The following is a 21,890-nucleotide window of genomic DNA, read 5'->3' as shown; positions in this document are numbered from 1 at the left end:
TGTCTTTTTTCCTAGGCTTTGGTAAGCATTGGGCACAGGAAGTGACTGTGGTGTCACTGCTTCCATGGGAACCGAAACACACTGCTTAAACAGGGACCTGTGATAAATACCCTTGCAGATGCGGGATGAAATAATTTGAAGAAAGAAATAGAATGGGCAGAGAGCCAACAAATCCATGGCTCTACAGATCCATTGGCAGACAATGGCACTGAGTGGTTTGTAGAAAGCAGAAGTTTGGCCAGAGGCTGTAGCTGCGGTTACTGTTGCTAGATAGTAGAAGGAAACCCTTTCCTCTGGGGCTGCCTCACAATTTTTCTACTCAGAGGTCATTTCTAGGGCATGGACCAGGGTTAACACTTTCATGTTGTATGGATGGATTACTTGGTTTTGTTATTGTTTCCCTCCCCCCTTCCCCCAAGCGTGGAATAGATTATATGGGCTCAACAATAAACCTCTTCTAGAGAAAAAGTGGCATATGGGAACTGGTCTCTGCTGTTCTGCTTTGCTTGACATAACTGAATTCAGAAATGCAGCAGTGTGTGTATTTGTGTATGTATATACATATATATTTTTTTTCCATCAATCCCTCAGGAAAATGTCTGGTTGGGGGAATTTGCTTATTTTGCAGTCATACATTTAAAGAGTTGCTGTGGTTGTGACGTAGAAGTTTTAAAAATTCTTTCAGTGACAGGCTTTCTAAGCTTTGGTGCAACTGCTTTGATATACTCTGATATCTGGAGAAACAAAATGATGGCTCCCATGTCAAAATCCATGTCAGACCACAAAGTGACATCTTTTCTAGCATCCTATCAAGGGATCCTACAGATGCACTTGATAAATGGGAACAATCAAAGGAAAATATAACAAATGTGGATAGCTGAATAATGGCAAGGACATCCCTTATTAGCACTAGGTTTTAGTAGATTCAAGATTCTTTGCTGATTTTTTTTTTTTTTTTTTTTTTTTTTTTTTCATATTAAGGCAATATTTTTGACCCACCTGTAACTCCTGTGTGTGCGGCACAGAGCACTTCTGGATAGGAAGTGTCTGACAGCACTGGGAAAGATCCATAGTGGAATGTGTTTAAAACATAAAAGATCCACAGTGCAGATGAAGAGTTAAATTCTGCTTTGAATTTGTAATTGCATCAAGCAATTGTTTCTCTACCATGCTTAATAATCTCCTGTTGCTGTAAAGCTCTATTTTCTCAAGTCTTTTCTTTGACTACTAGATATAGGTCACAGCTTTAAAGCAGCATATGACTGAATGATTCTTGTCTTCTCTGCTGCTTTTTACACTGCAGTGTTTGGTCTAGAAAAGGAATTTTGCATGTTTTGCATGAGTCATGATGGGATCATTCTTCTGAATCTGTGGCTTCAAATACCATCTATGAACTATGAAAATACTATGTAGTATTTTTGCAGACATAAGTGCCTGTGCTTTTTGACCCTGGACAGATTTTGGTTTGGAAACTGTGTGGCTGTGGAAGCATAATACTGGACTGGTTTGTATGAATGGTTTCCCTTTATGTGAGGTTTAGCACTGAGCATTTATGTGGCGCTTAGTGAAGCTGCCTTTTGCATGGCTGATGTGGAATATGGTAAAAGGAGTTTATGTATGACATGCCCGATAAGCTTTTATTCTGAAGCTAATATTAGCTAATTCTTGGTTACCTACATACATCACAAAATGTGAAAATCCCAGACTGCTTCTGGAATATCATTGGCTCTTAAAAGCAACTTTGAGTATGTATCAATAAATTACGATTCTGCATTTCTATGCAGTAATTTTCTGCCACACACATTTTGCTTGACTCTGGGCAAGTTGCTTCTAACCAGCTAATTAAACATCAATCATTTGCTGCATGAGCTGAGGCAGAGGTTGAGTGGAAAACTGCAGCCATGTAATTAGCCATAGTACACACTGGTCTAAACAGAAATGCAGAAGTCTCAGCAGGAATCCTGTTTGCCCTGAAGTCTGTATCAAACCCCATGTCAGAAAAGTGATGATATACATCTGACATTTTGAGTAGTATTGCCACAGTCACCTGCTGATGTTAATCTAGCCTGTCCTGATTACTACATGTTTGTATATGACCTTAGTTTTGCCATGTCTCAGATTGTGTTATGGCTTTCTGATTTAAATATCTTCCCTCTCAAGAAAGTTTTTCTCAAAGTAATATGCATTAACACAGTATTACAGTAGATTTTAATGAAAAATGTATGCTTCAAATTCTGTGAACAAGTTAAACTGTGTGCACGGCTTTGGGAAAGAAATTTAGCATTCAGTGATAAAAGCAAGATGGTGACTTATTCATAGTAGGTAACAGGAAAAGTAGCTAAAATACTAAAATATTTATTGTCAGAGTGTTCTTAGATGTTCCAAGTTCACAAGAGATTTATTTTTTTTTTAATTTTTTTATTTTTTATCCTTGCAATATTGAAGTCCAACATAAATTTTCCAATGAGAGCATCAATTATTTTGAAAGCCTGTAATTACAGTGCTGTTGTCAAGGGCATAAATCAGGTGGCCTCAGAACTGAAGAAAACTCCTTTCTTTCACCATTAATCACTCATTTTCACTGTTAGTTATTAAAACCAAGTCATAAAAACCCATTGTATCTGTATGTGCACTATTAAAATGTTTCTTATGCATGTATGGAGTCTTAAGGCTTAGTTACAAAGTGACATTGGAGTGAAAACATGTCAGCTATAAATGGCTGCAGTTTCTCAGTAGCACTCAGTATGTGTTAACATTAACTGTTTATAGTGTATGGCACCAGAAAACTATCACTGAACTAATAAAGAAAGGAAAATGATGAAATGCATATATTTTTTAAAACGTACATGACATTTTCCATGAAAAAAATTTACATCAGGCAGTAGAAAAACTCATTATTAATAAATGTTATGCATGGATTGCACTGCACAAAAATCATTAGTGAAAATCACTGAGGATTTTGCAGTTGATGTTGCAAAATTGTGTCTAGCAGTTGTGCCTGCCGAGCAGTGTAATGCCAGATGGGTGCACATCTTAGGCACACTGAGGTACTCTGGGTAGTTTCTAGTGCAGAATATGAAGGTCAGGCAGAAAGACATTTGGCTCAACAGTTAACACTGCAGTGCTCAATCTTTTTTCAATGTCAGGAGAAGCTGCAAATTGCAATCCTGTTGTCATATGCTGGAATCTACTGTACATATATTTTACTGGCTGTTTGTATGCATTCAGCAGCTGCAGTGCTTCCCAGGAGTGCGCACTTGCTGCACATTGGGATCAGTAATACTGCCCATGTACAGTGCGTGTAGTCGTGTGACCCTTAGTTGTGCATGTAGTTATTTGAATGTGCTCCAGTTTCTATACATTATCAATGAATAAAGTCTGAATACAGCCAGATAAATATTCTTTTTATTCAACATCAAAGTGGGTGTTGTTGGTTGTTGTTTTTTTTTTGTTGTTGGTGGTGGTGTTTTTATTTTTATTTTTTTCCTGTGTGATGAGTAGAGTAGAGTGATCAGAGAGTAGAAGCTTCTGGGCTTCTGAGATAAGGATATTGCTGGAGTTCAGAGCACAAATCCTGAGTAGGGGTGTTATGCACATATCCACCTGTGGTTCCAAATACTGTAACCTTATTTTATATGCTGCTTTGATTTTTCTAATGCAGCTGCTCCTGCCTTTGAAACTGAAAGGAATGTGTTCTTCTAAATGAAGTCAAGATTTCCAGCATTATCATTGATTGCTTATATTTTGGTTTCTGAAATGCCATAATTGAGCTCTTTTTTTCTCTGTTTATCTGTTATTCAAATAATCTTTTGCTCTGTTATTATAGACATTCCAGGTAAAAAGCAACAAACAAGTCCTTAAAGAAAAGGGAAGCTGTATGTAGTTACCAAAATTCCATGCAGCAGTTAAGAATTAGTTTCTATTAGCATTGTAATAAAAAACAACTACTTGAATATAGGACACAATGTGGCATGGTTGATAGGCATTCAAAATTATTCAAAGTTTAAATGCAGTGGTTCTGAAACAATTATTCTGAACAGTGTCTGCCTGATATTGTTATACTTAAACAGATTCAGGAGGAAGTAATATGAATCTAGGAATTTGGTTTTGGGATTTCATTAGTGTTTAAAATTTCCTTTTGTTGACCTCAAGAAATCTGTGGATGATATTTGCTCTCTGCTTCTGTGTATAAAATTGCTCTTGTAGAGAGTTATGCTTAATGCAGGGAAGCAAATAAGAATGTATTACACTTGTAGTTTTTTTTCTTTTTTCTTTTTTGGGGTTGTTATTTTTTTGTTGTTGTTGTTTGTTTAATTCTCACCCCAAGTGTGATTTTGGTAGAAATAGTGAATTATTTACAATAATTATTGTAAAAAATATATATTGTTTTTAATAATTGAAGTTGAATTCTCTTCAATATAGCAATTACTCTCAGCCTTCTAAAGTCAGCTGGAAGTAAAAGGCTTTGTGACAAATGGACTGGACTCACTTTCCATCTTAGTTGAGCAGAGAATTCTGATAATTTGTGTTCAGGGTCAGGGTTATTGTGATTATTCATCTAAAATACTGATTTATCTTATGGTGTAGCAGGAATGCTAAATCATGGCTTGAAGCAGCAATTAAGCACCTGATGGAAGGCATGGCCAACCCAGGGGAGCTCAGGTGCATGCAATGCCCCTGAGTGATAGGAAGGGATGGAGCCAGGATTCACAGCTTTCCTGACCTCATCTAAAGCTTAGCAGTGGAAGCAAGGGGATCTTGCTGGAGATCCCTGTGTACCTGAGGCCTTCTGAAGGTATGTAGCTTCTTTTCTTTGTTTCTGTGCCTGCAGCTGTTAGACCCAAACAAGTTCTCACTTGCTGCAGTCTAGAACCTTGCTACTCTGTTATCATTGCTGCTCTTTCTGTTGTGTTACAGCATTACTCATGGTAAATAAGCAGCTTGTTAATTTAATATATTTATCAGTAAAATATTCTTATTTTATAACTGAAGAGATGAAATATGACTGACCTTCACAAGACCTTAACTTTGTTGAGTAGCTCGTTTGATCAGGTATACCTGGTATAGGTAGGCTTATAAAAGTGTGATGAACGTTCAGTGGTAATGGCAGAAAAGTTCTGTTTATGGTTTTTCATTTGGAGAACAGAAGTATGTTATTTTAGTTATGAAGCTTACTTTGTGCCAGTATAAAAAAAGTTCCTGAAGTAGAAAAGATGCATTTTCTTTAGTGCAGTGATGGAATAATATTCTGTAAGCTGTCCTATTACAGTTTGCCTGAAATGACTATGATACCTGGTGTTTTCTGAATCTTGCCAGTGTCTTACACTATTGGACTAAATTTCCATTTCTTCCTGTGCCAAAACCTAAGAGCTTAGAATGATAAGTTGTAGACTGAATGTATTAGCTTAATAACTGGAGGGAGATTATCATAAGTAATGGTGACAGTAGTAATGAGAAGATATCAATCATGTAAGATAGTGATTTTATTTATTTTTTTCTTAATGCAATTCTTCATTTTTTATGTCTGGAATATCTTAAACCCATTCAAGCCAATGTGACTTTCTCACTGATTTTTTAGGGATGTTAATTATTAGGTGCAACTTAGACAGAAAATGGGGATGTTTTCTTGTTACTTGAGTGATGTGGACCATATTCTGTTTACAGGTGTGCTTGTACAGTATGTGCTTGAAAGTTTAATAGGCTGTGTTTTCTATGATTGTACTCATTCAAAACTTGTCTTAAAAAATACTCAATTACTGATGAGTTGTTCATTTAAGTAAATAGAACACTGTGATAAATAACTTGTGTGTTCTTGGAAGCATGTGTGCATTACCATATGTAATTTCTATCCTGTAAGCTCTGCATCCAAATTCACTCCTCATTCTAATACATTTCTTCAAAAATCTACTGATTTTTTTGGGTGAGGTTTGAGAGTAGGCAGTTATTGCTGATGGTCCCAACTTGTTTCTAGCTGCCTGTCCTGTGGTAACTTGTTGAGTTTGTAGAACATGTGGAAAATGTAGAATAATTTTGCAGCAGGGTCGAGTGGAAGTGGAGGCTGTATATTTGCTTCAGCTGTGTGCAGTTTACTGCATAGCTTGGCAGTAGGTTCTTGTCCTGTATAGCTGCTTCACTAAATAACAACAGTGTGATAAAAAAGAACCAGAGATGAACAGGAGATTAGCCATATCTGTTGACTTAATTAATACTTTTAGTTTCACATTTGTCCGTGTAGCATCAGGCTATTCCTAAGCAGTCATTCCTGAATTTGACAGTCTAAAAAGAAAATGTCTACATATATAATCAGAGAAGGTTAAGGTGAAACTGCTATCTAATGTTAATGAGGTAGGCTGAAGTGCTCTTCTTCTTTGCTGCCTGCAGCAATTTTCTGTGGAATAACTTAACAATGCTTAATAACTTAATAATGGAAGTACCCTAAGAGCCATAGCTTCTGCCTGCTTTTCTGTCCTGTGAGTTGGTTGGTAGAGATGACTTCTGCTGGACATATATAGCACTGCAGAATGCTCCCCTACCTACTGACATGTCTCTAGACTGAGATCTGACTTTCTGATAGGTTCTGAATGATCAAGGACCTACATTTCCTCATCTGCTTTGCCCATGTAATTTGAGGGAAGTTAGTCTTTATCATCAGTTTTGTAGATGTTTATACCAAACATAACACCTATTTTAAATACATAGGGCCAGCATAATTTCATTGGGATGTCAATGTTTCCTTTGTGGAAGGGTTGAAGGCAGATTCTGTTGGCGCTCTGTTCTGATCTTTCCAGGAAGACAGCAAGATGTTTAGGGTAGGTTCTCTGAATTGATTTGGGAGAGAGGATGCTGTGCAGCCCAGGAAGTTTCAGCAGCTGTTCCCAGTGAGTTCTGACTTGAGGAGAACCTTAATTAATTATGTACTGAGGTCTAGAAGAGGGTAGATGCTCCTTTAGAATAATATGGAAGAAAATAAGAAAATGGCTTCCATGGAGAAGCTGTCCAAGTAAGCTGTCATTGACTGTGGAGCAAGGAAATGTGAGTTACCTGACGCTACTGCAGAATGTTGTAGGTTAAGGAAACTGTTGGAGATCTGCTTTGTTAAAAAGAGTTACTGAGCTTCAAAACTTATTTAACCCAAGCACTTGAGAATCCATGGAAAGCAAATCATTCCTTCTGTGGGATTTTTAAAGTATTATTCTACAGAATTTAAAATACTGGGATCTCAAATTAACGTGCAACTTAATTAGATAACATAAATTATTTAACAACTCTTTTCCTTGTATGGACAAATTCATATCATCCTGCCCAATTGCCAGCATTATCCCTATACTGACCAAAAATATAATTGTTTTAATTTTAGGTAGATTAAATATATTAAGACTAACTATTGGATTTTAAAAGATACAAAACCATTAGTAGTATTTTCTTAATTCCAAATTTATTTGAATATACAATTGTGAAGTTTGCTTCACCTTCCCCCCAAGTGTCCATTTATGTTGATTGAGACATTTGTTTGAGATTTAGGAGGCTCTGACAACAGAACATCAAAATCAACTCTTGTTCAGTAGAACGTAATTTTCATGGGTTTTTCATTACTGTTATTTACTTTTCTGCCCTTGTAGAATGCTTTCCAGATAGAAATTATAATTTCTAAATAGGGAACTGTGACCAATGACAAATTACATGCTGAAAATAAGGGAAAATATATGAAGAAGGTGATATTTTTATTACTGCTTAGTACTTCATTTTACTGTTCTTTAAATAAGCTCATTTAACTCTCTAATGGCAATAATTTATTTCCTTTTTTTTTTTTTTTTTTTTTTTTTTTTTCTTTATCTAACACACCCTTTTGACTACAGAAAGGATTAAAATCTTACGAGAAATTTTACCTTCAATTGATGGTAATTAACAGTTAAGATTGTGGGAATATTTCCCTTTGTTCCTTTTGAAGTTCAGATAGTCTGACCTTCTGTTAGAAGATCTTAAGGGTTAAGGATTTCATTGCAGAAGAAGTGGGGTAGGTAATCAGCAAAGCATTCTTGTTTACATTCATGCCACTTGATGAATATGCAGATGAACATATCACCATCTCGGATACCAGGTGGAAATTGTTTGTGACTCTTAGATATGATCAGCAAGATTATTTATGGTGCAAAAGTAAAATTAAAAGCAGTGGCTGCATGTATCATCATGATTAAACCAGGTTAAATACCTACATTTTTAATCACTGTAGTGTCAAGATTATGACTACAGTTAAGAGGATAGAAAGTATTAGCAACTTTACAGAGTTCAAAGCGTATACATTAATTTGCTAATGGTTTGGTTGCTGAACCACTGAATATTGATTTATCTTGGGATGTAGATATAAGATTTGGAAATTTGAAGAAGGTAATTAAAAAGGATGTGATGACTTGGAAGCAAGTATCACTGTAGTGTGGGTCCTCTTCTTACAGTGCTCTTCTTTGTTTTCCTTTTATTTTAATGCTCTCCATATGCTTATGTGTTTCCTGTTCATCTCTCTTCCATATCACTGCCCCCCCCCCCCCCTTTTTTTTTTTTTCTATTTTATTATTCCTGTTCCTATCACATTTCTACATGCTTTAACTTTCTTTTGCTCTATCTTCATGCCTTATTCACTCTCCCCTGCATGATTTTGCTTCCTTCCCTGTTGTCCCTTCTTTATCCTATTCTCTTATCCAGCTCTTTTGGTTTTCCATTTTAATCTTGCCCTCTATTGTTCACTTTCACTATGTCTATTTCCAAACTCCCTATGCCTTTCTACATAGTACTCCTTGTCATAATTTCTCCTGGATATTACCAGCCAACAGGCCTTTCTTAGGGCGATTAGTTAACAGAGACAGTAAGCAGAAATCAAGTGACTAAACCCTGAAGAGAAGAGCAATATGACACCTTTCTTTTTACTTGTGCCTGTACTCATTGTACTCTGAATATTAACTGCAGCAGTGTTCACTGCTGATGTGACACCAGTTTCCATTTTTGCAGGCAGAACTGGTTCTGGGAGCTGTCAAGGTAGGCTGCTGAGTGTGGTGTGTCCTGTCCTACTCTGTCCTTCAGACTCTTATCCCCTCCATTCCTTTGCTCTCAGCTTTTCAAGTAGCTGAGAGCAGGTGTATCCAGAAAGCTTCTTGTTTCACTCATCCTACTAGCTCCACTGTGGGAAGGTATCTGTTGATCTATACCCTGCTGGTAGAATCCAGGATAGCAAACTAAGGTTCTGTAGTTAGAGTTGTGGGCAAGTCAGGCACAATTTTAGCTGAAGGACCTAGTAGAAAGCAATATCTGTTGTTGCAATATTTAGCAGAAAGAACATGCAGTTTCTACAAGGAGATGGAATTACATACAGATCACCAGTGTCCTGTTTTCCTAATTGCTTGCCTAGCTAGAGTTCTCGGATATGAAGATATGCTTTCTTCTTATCTGGTTCATACCATCCAATTTGATTATTTTCAGATGTTGGAGAAAATTCATTTAAAATGCACTTCTATGCATTGCTGTCAACATTAGGAACTGTCACCTGAATACTCACTCTGTTGCTGTACACCAGATATCCATTATATTTATTTTAAATGAAAGGTTAGGTCATCAAAGATGTGATGAGAGACATTGACATCTACAAAGAATCAACATTTGTGTCTTCTTGCTTAAAACAATATATATTTTTTTTTCATGGGTGCTTTCATTTAAATAGTTGTTCTTGTCTAGAGTATTTTCACAATTTGTTTTAGGAAGAAACATCTTTATACAGATTAATGAAAGTGTTGAGTACTGTAGTGTGCATAGTTTGTACATCTGAAAATTCTCTGTGCCACTTGGTTTCTCCAGTGCCTTCCATTTGTTTGTGCAATTCTTTCTGAGAGCACTTGAAGGATTATTCCTGAAACTCAGAAAAAACTGACCATAAATGCATCACAAAACTCTTCAAAAAGTGGGAAGGTGGTAAAGGCAAGTGCATGAAATACTTGATGTTTGTTCCAAAAACTTTGTCCCACAATGTTTTTTTTTTATTATTTTTTATTTTTCAAAAGCTTTCTGTGCTGAACTTTGTGCTTTTTACAATGTCCTTTTTGATCTTTGTAGATATATCACAGCAAGGAAGAAATACGGATTATTGTTACTACTGCTCTATGAAAAAAAACATATAGATATAGCTTACCAGTTTTTAACTAAACTTGAGTTTTTGAGTACATTTTTCTTCAATCTTTGAATCCCCAAGGAAACTGATTCTTATGCAGTTTTGTAACAAAAAATATAATCAGTTGTGAATTGAAGGAAAAAAGAAATTAAAAAAAAAAAAAGTACCTCTAAAAGCACATATATTTCTGGCATGTCCAGTAAGACGAAATAAGAAGTTACATGCTCTTGAAGATAAGCTTGAAGGTTAAGTGTAAAATTCACCTGTTTTTTTTTCTGTAGGAGCTCTATGGACTCTAGGGACAGAAGAGAATAATCTCCACGTCTCTGTAGGTGTAAATTGCATGTATTTTCAGGTCACTCCTGCTATCACAAAATCTGAAATCTGTATGTTACTTTATAGAAAAAGAAGATAGATATATAGAAATAGAGGAGAGACTTGCAGTAACCTACGGAGCAGAAATGTGCAAATTTGTGTTACATCTAATAAAATATGGCATGCATTAATGTTGCATTAAATAGAAGAACTAAAAGAAGGTCTTCATAGCTCTTCCTCACCCTTTTCCTCTTCCAGCTCATTCAAATAACATACTCAACTTCTTTGTAGGGAAACTCCTAAGTACTAAACTTATTAGGATGCCATTTCCTCTGTAGTTTCCCTGTAAGAACAGCTGAAAAACAGGAGCCTCATTTCTGACCTTGAGTGCTTTACCTGGGACGGTAAAGTCATTCTGGGTCCTTTTCTCTAGTGAAACCTCATCTACAATTAATATGCTGCAGATGAGACTTACTCATGTATAGCTTCCAATTATATTGAACTGCCCCTGTGCTGTGTTGATTGCCTTCTGCAGATTTGTGATAGTTACTGGTGGGAGTAAAGCCCGAGCACTTTTTCTGCTCAAGTGCCCATCAGGGTGTATGTGGAAGCCTTGGTCAGTGTTGAGCTGTGCCCTCTGCTTAGTGTATCTTATTTTGGTTCTTGCTCAACAGTGGAGCAACTTGCATGGCTAATTGTCTCCAGAGAAGCAAAATGAAGCTTGTGTACTTGTGTCTTTTGGCTTTGCTTCTTTCAGTAGTTACATTAAGTCATCTTTATGAAATGGTGACGTTTCACTTGAGATGCCTGAAACAAATGCTTTCTCTTCACATCTTCACTTGATGACCCTACCTCCAGAATGATCCTGTTTTCAGGTCACTATGCTCTATTTAGGGCCTGTGGACACTAATGGTATTTAGGAAAACAGCTATGATTCTTTTGAAAACATGTAGCTTAATTAAATGATAAAGATATAATAAAAATAAACAAGACAATCACCATCACCACCAAAGTAAAACTAAGCCAAACAAAAAGAGCATCTGTATCCTTCATTTCTTCCTAGTTTAAGTGAATAGTTTTGTTTTTTTACTGTAATCAGTGGAAGTTACTCAGTGTCTGCTAATTGGTACTGCGATAGAAATAAGAATTCATACTCAGCTGAAGTTAATGAGAAGGCTACCACTGCTTTCAGTCAAACCATGAGTTGAAGTATTTCCCTAGAGACAAAAGAGTGGAGGTCCCTGTGAAGTGGCTTACTTCATCAGGGTAAGGGATAAGAAAAGGAAAAAGTTAAATTGCACATCCAGGAAACTTGTATTCATTTTGTTACACACAGCAATGCAGTCTTTTCTAGAGTTGCCTGAGTGTTTAAAAAAATATATTTTTTAATGTCCATTCTGAAACTTTGGTTTATTGTTAAACTTCACTGTAATTATGATATTTAATTCCTATCCCCAATATGGCATACTTCATTTTAGTACCGTATAGTGTCAGATCATTGCTGTAAAACATGTTTTTCTGAGAAGAAAGGGAAAACTCAAAGGTAGCATAACAAGGAGAAATTCCTTCCATATCTCTGTATGAATGAAGGGGAATGTCAATGTAGATCTAATATTATGCACATGCATAATGAATATATTTTTCTTCCCATCTTCTCTTGGTTAAATATGATTATGATGGGAAACTATATATTAAAAAAAAAAAAAAAAAAAAAAGGACAAGTGAAAATTGCTAATATATGCTGCTGTAAAATGTTTTGAATATTATTAAATGGATTAGCTATGCCATCAGAGAGAACAGCTGTGTTCCAAAGCAGGAAATAGTTTGATTCTGCTTTCATTTTTATTTTAAGCCAGTGAAACTAATGTAAGACTGAAGTCAATGAGTCTAATGAATCTTTCAAAATATCTTCTTGGTAGAAACTACTCTGAACATCACCAACTTGTGTGTAGAAACTATTAGAACCATTTATTGCTAGGATTTCAGAGTAGCTTCTTAAATCCTGGTCTCATCTGTTTACCTCCTACCTCCCTTTAGATATTTATAAATATTTGAGATCCCATTTTAGTCATCTTTCCTGAGGTTGAACAGATGAAGGTTCTTCAGCCTTTCCTCATAAGGGAGATGCTCCAGGCTCTTAATCATCTTTGTAGCCCTCTGCTGGACTCCTTCTAGGAGATCCCCATCTTCTTTGAACCAGGGACCCAAGAACTGGACACAGTAAATGATTTTATGGTTTTTGCTCTACTGTGGTAACTGGTACAGATAGCTCAATGCAGAGGAATTTTATTCCCTGAAGACTTAACTGCAATGAAAGGCTTTGTGCTAAAACTCTAGGTGCTAAGATGCCCGTGTTTTCTCAAGGAGAGAACTAGTTACTTTAATTGCCCACTACCATTAAGCTTCTGGGTACTAAATCCTGTATTCCATGATGCAGGGTTTCAGTGCAGAGCTACCTTTGCTCTGAAATACCCAATATTCTACTAACTTTCTTCCTCAGTAATAGGATAATGGACCCTTTGAAAATTTCTAACTTGAACCTGGCAGAAAAAAAAAAAAAAAAAGACTCCCATTATCACAGAAATAAAGGAGGAAAACATGTATGGTATAGCACTGTATGTCTTAACATCCCTTGTCTTTAGCTGTATAAGGCACATTTTGTATTTCAAATTGCTGGTGCTGTAATTAAGATAGATATTTTTATTGAGTTTACGTATTTTTCCTCTTTAACAGTGCTAAAATGCTTTAGCACTTGACAGTCTTAAGTCCTGAATGTACTCCCTTGTAAAAAGACATGACTATATTCACTGAAAAGATCATTTTTGCATGCATAACTTGCTACATGTTCTTCATTGCTTTTCCACGTCTCCCTTTTGCTTAATAAAAATCGGTCAGAGAAAGATAGGAAAGTACATTTTAAGAATGATGTGCTTCAAATCTTGTTTTAATTTAAGTGGATGTATTGAAATAAGTGCAACTTTTAGGCAGAAGAGTAAGGAATTCCTGCTTATAACTAGGTTAGGAATATGCAAGACTTGGACCATTCTGTTAATTTCCAATCCCAATGCTTTATTGGTCCCTTTCTGGACATTCTTCTTTCCAGTCTCTCAAATTCAACACAGAGATAAATATATAGCAATTCTCAATTACTTCTAGTCTAAAAAGAAAAATGATAATGCTAGCCATTTCATGGATACTGAAATGAATGGCTGTTAAGAGAGTGCCTGATCGTTTTGTTCTATTATGTTCTATTGTCTCTGCCTGCAGTTACAGCTGTGAGATGAGGGTGTGCATTGTCTGTGTGTCTGTGCTGTATGGTGCTCTGTTACATGGCACACTTCTCTTACCCTTTGAATATTTTTACTTCATGAACAAATTAATTTATCATACATATCACTGTCATGAGGAGTAAATCCTCAGTTTGTTGGACATCTCTACCAGCTAAAAGTTAATCAGCAGGTAACTTGTCATAAACTAAGTGTTTCTGAGTTTGATTTCAGTCTTGCTAGATATATCTTTTTAATAGGAGGGAAGGTTGTTTCTTAAATACTGAAGAGCAAAAATCTCACTGATAATATAAGATATCCTGGAATTCTTTAAATTTTGATACAGCTGAAAACATTTCTTTATGAAGTGGATGAACTTGTAGAGAAATATACAGAGATCTTACAGGATTGAAAAGCAAATATTATTTGAAATTCAGTAGGGATATCATTGTTTTTATAGTAAATAGTTCAGAATGGTACAAATTAGTTTTAGTTTGCATTTAATTCAGTCAGCATTTCTCATGGAGGATCACTATACTATCAGGATTCTTGGGCTCTTTGGAGTTATAGCAATAGACAGCTTTCAGTTCTGATAATGTCTGATCTCCACATCTCTGTTTCTTCTCCATTGTGCTTTATTGTATATAAAAGTTGCCCACATACACTGGAGTAGGTATTTGTAGGCATATTCTTTCAACTAAGGATGCTTCTTTGTAACTTCACTGTTTCACATGAAACAATCCATGTGCGTATTTGTATGCTCGCAATTAGGCTGCTTGTTGGAACTCAGTGATAAAAATATTAGTGTATGGGAGGAAAGGAAGGAAAGGTGGTACAGTGGTACATCTGTATTGTGCCCTTGTCCTCTGTTGTGCAGTTAATGACCACAAAATAATCAGCAGGTGAATGGCTAATTGGGTGTGAGTGTGTGTAGTACTAAGCACAAAGATCTTCTGAGGAGAACATCCAAATATGCAGTGAAGAAGTAGTATTAGTTGTTCGCTGTATTGTCCAGACACTACTATATATTACAAATCACTGTGAGATGAGGAATTCTTGTGAGGAGGATTTAATTTAAAACAGGAGCTGATCCACTTGCAGTGGCACACTTCAGGTACAACTGTACTGCAGTGGAGTAGTCCCAGCAGATGCTCAAAATCATGCTAGCTGAATTGCTTTTTTATTTCTTCTCAGGCTCAATTAAATAGCTGTTTCAAATATTTACCCTTTATGGTGGTATTCTCGGGGCATGCAAAGGCTATACTTCTCTTCCATACTGAGGATCTGTTTTGTCTCTCTTTGCCTCTTTTGATATTTGCTCTGTATCCTGGAGAGCACTTGGAACAGAAGATGGATGCAGAGACTGACATGCAGGCATGTTTTTAGGAATGTATTTAATGAGACAGAGGGTGAGCATTATACTCAGTGCACTCGAGCAAAACAAGTTGCGATATGTCACTAATATAAAGTGCATGAGCGCATGAATACAGTCACGCTTCCCACTCTGCTGTCTCCTTTCTCTGTGGTGTTTGTTGCCCAGAAACTAGAAGGACATGAGCCATTTAATTTCAGGCTCTGCAGCTTCTCAGTGCAGGCACATCATAGATATTTTTTTTCTCCTACTAGGAATAGTTGTGATTTCCAGAAAATTTTATGAACAGAAATCTTAAAGCCTGTTTCTTCTCCTTCATGGTAAATGAATATTTTAACCCTAGTTTCAAGGCAGAGATTTATACTTCTTGGAATTATACAAAACCCACAATTTCCGTGCTGTGTGTGGGCTGCCAGCAGTGCTGCTGGGCACTGAAGGCAGTGAGCAGCTGCCTGCATGCAGGGCTGGAGCCCTCTGCTGAGCACGGAGCTCTTGCAAGCAAAGCACACACATTGGTCTCCTCTTTGAATTCACCTTCCCATTATTATTATTATTCTTTTGCCATTTCAGGCTTTCCTTGATTTACTATTTATTTATTTATTTATTTATTTATTACTATATATATATTTTTTTAATATATTTAGTATTTTTACCCAGCTTCTCATGTCTTGGTAAAATAAAGAGGTCTGATGGAAAGACAGTATTGGCTCATCTTACAGCAAGCTCTAGATACACAGACATTCCTGTAGAAATCCTCTTTTAGGAGGCAAGGAAGAGATGGTCTGGGGATTGGGGAGTTTTGCTTTTAATATGGCAGAAAGATGCCAGTACCAGAGCTTGCTGTTGCTTAGGAGTGTACATGTTAGTATCAGCAGCAGAGTTTAGATGGAGCTCCCGGCCATGCAAGGCAGGCCTTAGAGTTGAACCCTGTCAGGTTCTGAAAATAAGTGCTTCAGCACTCCCCCAGATATTGTGGGGTGTGTGTGCAGGAGGCAGCAGTGGTGGAGCAGGGCTGGGGCTGCAGTTTGGGCAGGGGTGTGAGAGTGTGAGGGAAGGTAGCTGGGCAGCACTGCCACAGGGTGCAGTAGGTCTGGGCTGGGGCTGCAGGGGTGAGTGTGGGCAGTGGCAGCTGGGACATGCAGAGAGGGGTGCTAAGGGCTAGCTCTGCTTCTAGCCTGGTGTCTGAAACAAGCAAACTCAGCTTTGGGAGATAGAAATACATTATCTTGTTCTCTTTGAAGTGTATTGATCTGTAAAATATTGGTCAGCAATTATTTGCATCCCTTCTTCCTTAGCAACAAGGGTCCCTCTGCTACTAGTGCATGCTTGTGTGTTAGCTGGCACTGAAAATCCCTGTCAGGATTTTCTGCAGCATTGACACAGTGTATTTTGAAACACAGCAGTAAATCTGCATCAGGTCTGCTCAGTGTGAACCAGGAAAAAAAAATCGTTGTTTTTAAAGCATTTATTGATTTATTTATTTTGTCCAGAAGCAGACACGTGCCATCAGAGCTTGGCTGAGACCCCCCAAGTTGGTGAGCACATAGTTTGCTGCCCCAGACAGCACAGCACCCATGGGCATGTGTAGAACAGCTAGTGTCCTCGATGTTTGAGCAAGCATTGTGGTGTTCTTCAGTGGGAGCATTTGATTTCATTGAAGCACAAAAGTTAGTTTGGCTATGTACCTGATTCTTATGGAAACTTTCCAAAGGCTTCGCACTTTGTATCTGATTCAATTAATATTGATTTAATAAGCATATATAGAATAACAAATGTTGCTAAGAAGAGTAGTAACAGTTCAAAAATATTTCACTACCTGAAATTTTCTACTCTCCAAAAGAAATGCACCAAGGAAGTTGAAATACACTGTGAAATGCTACTTAACTGGGGTACTGAATAGATTATGAGAGCTCTCATAGATGAGTATTTAGAAAGACTAATTGCAGTTGAAGACTTCTACTGAGCATGGTATGCAACCTTGAATCTTCAAAAAGCTTCAGTGCATAGAACACAAAACAGACATTACCTTCTTGAAATCTGGTTCATGAGGGTATTTGTATGGCTTAGAAATGTCTTTTTGCTTGCGATGAATGTTGAATTGGTATGTAGATAAGGAGACAGTGCATCACAGCTGTAGCAAAATTGGATGAACTCCCCTGGAAAAAATGGAGTTTGATTTCTAGAGGCATTCATCTAACAGGATGAATCTGTGCAAAGCTTGCAGGATGTAAACAGTAGGGCTTTCATTGATGTCAAAGAGCTTAATGAGTAGGAAAGAAAGTGTACTGGAAGGCAACATATGAGATTTTAAAATAAAATATTCTATATTTGCACTTTTTTCCAATAGGCATTTCTTCTAATGTACAATTCCAAACTCACAAATAATATATGTTGACAGAAGATATTTTCTGCAGTAGAATTTCAACATGAAATGTATGAGGGAAATGGTGCTTTTCCATTTTGGACTTTATATATGTTCGTTGGGGTTTGCTTTGCAAGCACAGCAACACGGAGAAAGATTTGGGCATAAAATGATCAGCTGCTCAGAAAGGGAAGAAGTTCATCCTTCTATCAAATAGCAAGTTGCTGTAGTTAATGCTTTTCTGGACTGGCTATAGTTGTTAAAAATAAATAGAAAACCTAGATAATCTCTGACCCTTTTCACTATATTGCTCTTAGGGCTCCTAAGTGTTATGGAAAACTAACATTAAAAATAAATGTAGTGATTATTGATCAGTATGAAACCTGCTGCCTTTGCACAAAAAGTTCCACAGAAGGTAGTTGACAAAATCTCTCATGTAGAAGGATCTGTTGCACAACATCATTTTTTTAAATAAACTTGGAAAATATTAGATGGTGTTTCATAATTTTTATCAGAAAAATGAGAAAGTATATTTCTCTTTAGCCACCAAAAATTCCTTTGCACAAAACCTTTTTATCTGCAGATAGAAAAGCAGCAGCTGTCCTATTGCACCGGTGATTCAACATTTGTGTGTGTGTGTTTTTGCGGAAGTCCTGGTTTTGTTTTGCTATAGCAATAGAGAGCAGCTGTGACTCTCTTCTATCTAATGTACTGCATTACTCCAAGATAGACACCGTTGTACCTGGTGCACTGTGTGGTGATAGCTAGGCAACTTTGGGTGGTATTTCAGAGGACAGTTTGAAGAGGGGGAGCTTAAGTTAGTTGCTGACTTATTTTTTTTCTGCCTAAAATAATGGTTATGTGACCAAAAATAGGACTAACAGGCATATTCCCTCTTGGATAGATGTCTGTACTGCACTTCCCAGATTGATGAAATGTAAAGTAAGGATTTTATTACTGTCCCAGAAAAACATTAGGACTATTACTTTCCTAGTACTTGTTATTAAAATTCTCATTAGGAAGACAGTAAAGAAGTCTTAGAGTGAATTCCACTAACTAGATGTATCATATGTCATTATTTTTTCCTTAAGCTGCATACTTACACATATACTACCTTTCTTGTACACAAAATATGAATCTGCTCACTACTTGTGCCTCTTTCTGCTCAGCTCAAACATGCTGTGCTGATTTTGTCCAAATTCATCCACTATAATCATGCTTGGGATGCTCTTCCTATAGGATGGGTTCAAACTAGGAAGAGATATGGAAGATGATTTACCAGTTCTGCTTCACCTAGGCTGCTCAGAGACTTAAGTGCTCTCAAACCTATCATCTGTGATACAGCACCACAGGTTTGAGAACAGAGCTTCTAATGGAAGCGTAGCTTATGGCCTATGTGATGGAAGAACTCAGCAGTCTGTATACCCACTGCTGGGACCTCTGAGAAACAGAAGTACCTGTGTCATAGTCCAGGTACAGAAGAAAACAAAAGATGCTTGGCAGCATTAAAAATTGAGAGTATAGATAACAGTAATGAATGGAAGTACAAAAGACAGCTATAACTTTATCAGATTTTCCATCTTTTATATATAGCAAAAAAGATCTTGAGTTTTTTATGCACGTGTTTTCTGGATTCTCACCTCTTATCCTTATTTTCCTGCTGAAAAGGTTTTCAATAATGAAACAGAGGGGTGCTAAGTATCTGTGAAACATAGGTACATGTGGAACTAAAGCAACTGTTGTTCTGTGCAGTAATGCCTACTTGAAAGCATAAATTTAATTCTCTGGTGAGAATTGTATTGAGATAAGCAGGGAAACCGAGAGCCTGCACAAGCTTATCCTGCCTTATGTTTATCCTGGAGCTGGCAGTCTGAGCTGGTGAAGCTGGCATGGGATGTGCACACCGGTGGTCATTCTTGCATAGCTTTCTGCTTGACTGGAAAAGAGCTCTAGCTCCTTCAGTGAAAATCTGTAGCCTTATGGTAGAAATCTCCATTATGCCTTGTGTTTCCACTCAGACTTACAGCAGACTTTCAAAATTTTGAGCAATGTATTTAACAGTTTGAGGATAAAATGTGAGAGCCAGAACAGAACTGGCTTTAGGGGAGATAGCAGGAGGCACTGCAGTAGAGAAGAGCAAAGCAGTCTGATATATATATGTTTTAGTTCATGCTGACAGAGTCAAGTTAGAGCTCCGGAAATATGGAGAGTGCAATTGTATAAAAGTCATACATAGAATTCTAAAAGGATGTGAACTGTCCTCTGGGAAATGACAGAAGCAGATCAGCAGCTAGAGCAAGAAAGTCTGGCAGGGGTCAATTCTTTTAAGTTATCTTGCAGACACTTTAAAGTTCATTATTTGTATAAATAACAAGTAGATGTTCAGGGCACCTTAATTAGCACTTTGCTAGCGAGTAAGTCTGGATGGCACCAGCATTAGCTGCTTCAAAGACCATTTGAAAAAAAGATACAACATCTCAAATTATGTCACCAAATACTTAAAATTATGCACAAAAATATACAAAGTGATATTCTCTAAGTAAAGATGCAAACCTCTTTAAAAAGAATAGCAGATCTATTTTTCTGTACATTATGCCAAGATTCCAATTTATTTTTTTCTTAAGAGAAAGGAAGAGATCTCTAGTCTTGTCTCTTTCTGAAATAACTGGGAACTGCAAAGGTAAATCCTTACCAAGGAACATCAAGTTATATTCCAGAATCTTTCAGATATCACAACTGAAGTTATCCTTAATGTGTCAGATAGTCACTGCCTGTTCTATTATTACTACTCCTGCCTGTCTTGAAAAACATCTACTCACAATACATTCTTTATGGGAAGAAAACAAATGCAGGAAGATGTTAAGCTGCCTTCCATCCGTCTCTTGTACTGTTTTTATTGCATTAGCATCTAGGCCTTGGAAACGAGCACTATATTAAGGTTAGTTAAAAGGAAAAAAAGAGATGGTGACTATATGAGACAAAGAGTATCCATTTGCATTATTTTTTACTGTGTCATTTTTACTACTCATACTTTCCTGAAAAGTTAGCTAGAAACCTGGTAGAAATATAAGTCATGGCAGTAGCTAAACTATGAAAATGGATCATAGCTATATCTGTAGTCTAAAAAAGACTTTTCAAAGGTCATTTTTCAATAGAATGTGTGCTAAATTATGAACAGTATGTTTAATTGTGTGAAAATCATTTTGGTTTGCCTTCCCCTTCTCCCACACATTTGTTCTTCCAGGGCATGCTAAAGCTGTCAGTGGTTTATTCAGATGAATATAGGTCATTGCACATTTTCAAGTGCTCTGTTGTCCCAGTGGTCTCTGTTAGCAAGCCTAAATTCTCTTAAAAGCATTTGCAGCTAAATATTTTTTTTTCTTGTAAATGTGGACATGCTTATCTAAGGCAACACTATTTTTTATTTTTTTTTTTCTTCTATTTTCCTTAGCTCATTGTTACTAATTTTGAGTTACAGGGTCCTTACAGCAGTGAATCATTCACTATCTGCCTGGACTAATACATTTGGAGTACTACTGAAACTTTTATGACTATTACTAGCCATGCAACTTCTTTGCCAACTAACAGAGCCACGTGACACTGTGACATTCATTATCACAAAGAAACTTACATAGTCCATTAGCAAGGTGCTTTCTGACAGCACTTAACAGGTCTCAACCAGCTGAAATGTATTTGATCTAAATGCAACAAAATCTATTGATTGCAGAAGAAAACCATACAATTCTTCTGAAAGAAAAATAGAGGTGTTATAATAACCTAAGATGCTCTAGTATGAATGCTTTAACTTTCTTTTGATCTGTCTTAGATTATTTGACAGTAGTAGTAGGCGAAAGAATCTATTTTTGATAGCAGGAGAGCCTTTAATTTCACATGTACTGAATAAGCTTCCTGTAGGAAAAGATTGTGTAATGTGGTAAATATGCAGCAATCTTTTAGCAAAGAAAAACTTGAACAGTATTGAAGAAATAAAACATTGACTGGTATTTGATAGAAAGAGGTTTTTCCTGTGTTATATTTCATGGAGGGGGAAAAAAAAAAAAAAAAAAAAAAAAAAAAGATAACCAGTCTAAATAGTAGGTTAGCATTACTCTGCCAGATCATTCAGACTTTATTTTCATCAATTTTATGAGTTATACATGTACTCTAGGCTTGTCCCTTTAAACTGAACTGCCGGTTTATACAGAGTCCCAAAAAAGATAACTGTACAGAAATGTAGTGTCCTAGAAGTAGCGACGACTGGCACTGTAATATCCAGGCAGTTTTATGACACTCGAATCTTGTTTTCTGTAAGAATATGAAGTGGAAGGTCTGTTTATTACTATCAAAGAAAGTCCTCTGATTCTTTATCTGCGGAATTATTGAGTGAAAGCTCACTGAACACTACATTCTCCTGTCCATGCTCCA

At 36.7% G+C, this 21,890-nt stretch overlaps 1 protein-coding gene across 1 annotated transcript in view; it reads left to right on the top strand.

The window, feature by feature from the left end:
- Positions 1-4,657: 4,657 nt before the first annotated feature.
- The window catches only part of PLPPR5 (phospholipid phosphatase related 5), an 85,394-nt gene continuing 68,161 nt past the window's right edge, over positions 4,658-21,890 (top strand). The window contains exon 1 of the mRNA XM_072343827.1: positions 4,658-4,795. The gene's annotated coding sequence lies outside the window, so the exon portion shown is untranslated. The remainder of the gene's footprint in view (positions 4,796-21,890) is intronic.

The sequence above is a fragment of the Excalfactoria chinensis genome, chromosome 8 (assembly GCF_039878825.1).
Source record: "Excalfactoria chinensis isolate bCotChi1 chromosome 8, bCotChi1.hap2, whole genome shotgun sequence".
Lineage (NCBI taxonomy): Eukaryota > Metazoa > Chordata > Aves > Galliformes > Phasianidae > Excalfactoria > Excalfactoria chinensis.
Note: the sequence above shows the minus strand (reverse complement) of the source record. Positions and strands in the feature narration are given on the sequence as shown.